Genomic DNA, 4,844 nt, shown 5'->3' on the forward strand with positions numbered 1-4,844 from the left:
GCTTGCATTGCCTGAACCAACTTTGTTCTGCGCTGAAAAGCTGTTTTCTGACATTTCAGGGTCTAACTTCAAAAATCATGCAAAACACTTCTAACACCTTCAGATATGTTTCTCTGTGTTGCAAAATAGGTTTTATTCATGCACAGACTGCAAAGTTAAAGTGGGACCAAGATTCAGCTTGCATTGACTGAACCAACTTTGTTCTGCGCTGAAAAGCTGTTTTCTGACATTTCAGAGTCTAACTTCAAAAATCATGCAAAACACTTCTAACACCTTCAGATATGTTTCTCTGTGTTGCAAAATAGCTTTTATTCATGCACAGAGTGTAAATTTAATGTGGGACCAAGATTCAGCTTGCATTGCCTGAACCAACTTTGTTCTGCGCTGAAAAGCTGTTTTCTGACATTTCAGGGTCTAACTTCAAAAATCATGCAAAACACTTCTAACACCTTCAGATATGTTTCTCTGTGTTGCAAAATAGCTTTTATTCATGCACAGAGTGTAAATTTAAAGTGGGACCAAGATTCAGCTTGCATTGCCTGAACCAACTTTGTTCTGCGCTGAAAAGCTGTTTTCTGACATTTCAGGGTCTAACTTCAAAAATCATGCAAAACACTTCTAACACCTTCAGATATGTTTCTCTGTGTTGAAAAATAGCTTTTATTCATGCACAGACTGCAAAGTTAAAGTGGGACCAAGATTCAGCTTGCATTGCCTGAACCAACTTTGTTCTGCGCTGAAACGCTGTTTTCTGACATTTCAGGGTCTAACTTCAAAAATCATGCAAAACACTTCTAACACCTTCAGATATGTTTTGTCTGTGTTGCAAAATAGCTTTTATTCATGCACAGAGTGTAAATTTAAAGTGGGACCAAGATTCAGCTTGCATTGCCTGAACCAACTTTGTTCTGCGCTGAAAAGCTGTTTTCTGACATTTCAGAGTCTAACTTCAAAAATCATGCAAAACACTTCTAACACCTTCAGATATGTTTCTCTGTGTTGCAAAATAGCTTTTATTCATGCACAGAGTGTAAATTTAAAGTGGGACCAAGATTCAGCTTGCATTGCCTGAACCAACTTTGTTCTGCGCTGAAAAGCTGTTTTCTGACATTTCAGGGTCTAACTTCAAAAATCATGCAAAACACTTCTAACACCTTCAGATATGTTTCTCTGTGTTGCAAAATAGCTTTTATCCATGCACAGAGTGTAAATTTAAAGTGGGACCAAGATTCAGCTTGCATTGCCTGAACCAACTTTGTTCTGCGCTGAAAAGCTGTTTTCTGACATTTCAGGGTCTAACTTCAAAAATCATGCAAAACACTTCTAACACCTTCAGATATGTTTCTCTGTGTTGCAAAATAGGTTTTATTCATGCACAGAGTGTAAATTTAAAGTGGGACCAAGATTCAGCTTGCATTGCCTGAACCAACTTTGTTCTGCGCTGAAAAGCTGTTTTCTGACAATTCAGGGTCTAACTTCAAAAATCATGCAAAACACTTATAACACCTTCAGATATGTTTCTCTGTGTTGCAAAATAGCTTTTATTCATGCACAGAGTGTAAATTTAAAGTGGGACCAAGATTCAGCTTGCATTGCCTGAACCAACTTTGTTCTGCGCTGAAAAGCTGTTTTCTGACATTTCAGAGTCTAACTTCAAAAATCATGCAAAACACTTCTAACACCTTCAGATATGTTTCTCTGTGTTGCAAAATAGCTTTTATTCATGCACAGAGTGTAAATTTAAAGTGGGACCAAGATTCAGCTTGCATTGCCTGAACCAAATTTGTTCTGCGCTGAAAAGCTGTTTTCTGACATTTCAGGGTCTAACTTCAAAAATCATGCAAAACACTTCTAACACCTTCAGATATGTTTCTCTGTGTTGCAAAATAGGTTTTATTCATGCACAGACTGCAAAGTTAAAGTGGGACCAAGATTCAGCTTGCATTGCCTGAACCAACTTTGTTCTGCGCTGAAAAGCTGTTTTCTGACATTTCAGAGTCTAACTTCAAAAATCATGCAAAACACTTCTAACACCTTCAGATATGTTTCTCTGTGTTGCAAAATAGCTTTTATTCATGCACAGAGTGTAAATTTAATGTGGGACCAAGATTCAGCTTGCATTGCCTGAACCAACTTTGTTCTGCGCTGAAAAGCTGTTTTCTGACATTTCAGGGTCTAACTTCAAAAATCATGCAAAACACTTCTAACACCTTCAGATATGTTTCTCTGTGTTGCAAAATAGCTTTTATTCATGCACAGAGTGTAAATTTAAAGTGGGACCAAGATTCAGCTTGCATTGCCTGAACCAACTTTGTTCTGCGCTGAAAAGCTGTTTTCTGACATTTCAGGGTCTAACTTCAAAAATCATGCAAAACACTTCTAACACCTTCAGATATGTTTCTCTGTGTTGAAAAATAGCTTTTATTCATGCACAGACTGCAAAGTTAAAGTGGGACCAAGATTCAGCTTGCATTGCCTGAACCAACTTTGTTCTGCGCTGAAACGCTGTTTTCTGACATTTCAGGGTCTAACTTCAAAAATCATGCAAAACACTTCTAACACCTTCATATATGTTTCTCTGTGTTGCAAAATAGCTTTTATTCATGCACAGAGTGTAAATTTAAAGTGGGACCAAGATTCAGCTTGCATTGCCTGAACCAACTTTGTTCTGCGCTGAAAAGCTGTTTTCTGACATTTCAGAGTCTAACTTCAAAAATCATGCAAAACACTTCTAACACCTTCAGATATGTTTCTCTGTGTTGAAAAATAGCTTTTATTCATGCACAGACTGCAAAGTTAAAGTGGGACCAAGATTCAGCTTGCATTGCCTGAACCAACTTTGTTCTGCGCTGAAACGCTGTTTTCTGACATTTCAGGGTCTAACTTCAAAAATCATGCAAAACACTTCTAACACCTTCAGATATGTTTCTCTGTGTTGAAAAATAGCTTTTATTCATGCACAGACTGCAAAGTTAAAGTGGGACCAAGATTCAGCTTGCATTGCCTGAACCAACTTTGTTCTGCGCTGAAACGCTGTTTTCTGACATTTCAGGGTCTAACTTCAAAAATCATGCAAAACACTTCTAACACCTTCAGATATGTTTCTCTGTGTTGCAAAATAGCTTTTATTCATGCACAGAGTGTAAATTTAAAGTGGGACCAAGATTCAGCTTGCATTGCCTGAACCAACTTTGTTCTGCGCTGAAAAGCTGTTTTCTGACATTTCAGGGTCTAACTTCAAAAATCATGCAAAACACTTCTAACACCTTCAGATATGTTTCTCTGTGTTGCAAAATAGGTTTTATTCATGCACAGACTGCAAAGTTAAAGTGGGACCAAGATTCAGCTTGCATTGCCTGAACCAACTTTGTTCTGCGCTGAAAAGCTGTTTTCTGACATTTCAGAGTCTAACTTCAAAAATCATGCAAAACACTTCTAACACCTTCAGATATGTTTCTCTGTGTTGCAAAATAGCTTTTATTCATGCACAGAGTGTAAATTTAATGTGGGACCAAGATTCAGCTTGCATTGCCTGAACCAACTTTGTTCTGCGCTGAAAAGCTGTTTTCTGACATTTCAGGGTCTAACTTCAAAAATCATGCAAAACACTTCTAACACCTTCAGATATGTTTCTCTGTGTTGCAAAATAGCTTTTATTCATGCACAGAGTGTAAATTTAAAGTGGGACCAAGATTCAGCTTGCATTGCCTGAACCAAGTTTGTTCTGCGCTGAAAAGCTGTTTTCTGACATTTCAGGGTCTAACTTCAAAAATTGTGCAAAACACTTCTAACACCTTCAGATATGTTTCTCTGTGTTGAAAAATAGCTTTTATTCATGCACAGACTGCAAAGTTAAAGTGGGACCAAGATTCAGCAAAATAGCTTTTATTCATGCACAGATTGTAAATTTAAAGTGGGACCAAGAACCAACTTTGTTCTGCGCTGAAACGCTGTTTTCTGACATTTCAGGGTCTAACTTCAAAAATCATGCAAAACACTTCTAACACCTTCAGATATGTTTCTCTGTGTTGCAAAATAGGTTTTATTCATGCACAGACTGCAAAGTTAAAGTGGGACAGAGATTCAGCTTGCATTGCCTGAACCAACTTTGTTCTGCGCTGAAACGCTGTTTTCTGACATTTCAGGGTCTAACTTCAAAAATCATGCAAAACACTTCTAACACCTTCAGATATGTTTCTCTGTGTTGCAAAATAGCTTTTATTCATGCACAGAGTGTAAATTTAAAGTGGGACCAAGATTCAGCTTGCATTGCCTGAACCAACTTTGTTCTGCGCTGAAAAGCTGTTTTCTGACATTTCAGAGTCTAACTTCAAAAATCATGCAAAACACTTCTAACACCTTCAGATATGTTTCTCTGTGTTGCAAAATAGCTTTTATTCATGCACAGAGTGTAAATTTAAAGTGGGACCAAGATTCAGCTTGCATTGCCTGAACCAACTTTGTTCTGCGCTGAAAAGCTGTTTTCTGACATTTCAGGGTCTAACTTCAAAAATCATGCAAAACACTTCTAACACCTTCAGATATGTTTCTCTGTGTTGCAAAATAGGTTTTATTCATGCACAGACTGCAAAGTTAAAGTGGGACCAAGATTCAGCTTGCATTGACTGAACCAACTTTGTTCTGCGCTGAAAAGCTGTTTTCTGACATTTCAGAGTCTAACTTCAAAAATCATGCAAAACACTTCTAACACCTTCAGATATGTTTCTCTGTGTTGCAAAATAGCTTTTATTCATGCACAGAGTGTAAATTTAATGTGGGACCAAGATTCAGCTTTCATTGCCTGAACCAACTTTGTTCTGCGCTGAAAAGCTGTTTTCTGACAT

This window comes from Garra rufa, unplaced genomic scaffold (genome assembly GCF_049309525.1).
Source record: "Garra rufa unplaced genomic scaffold, GarRuf1.0 hap1_unplaced_008, whole genome shotgun sequence".
NCBI lineage: Eukaryota > Metazoa > Chordata > Actinopteri > Cypriniformes > Cyprinidae > Garra > Garra rufa.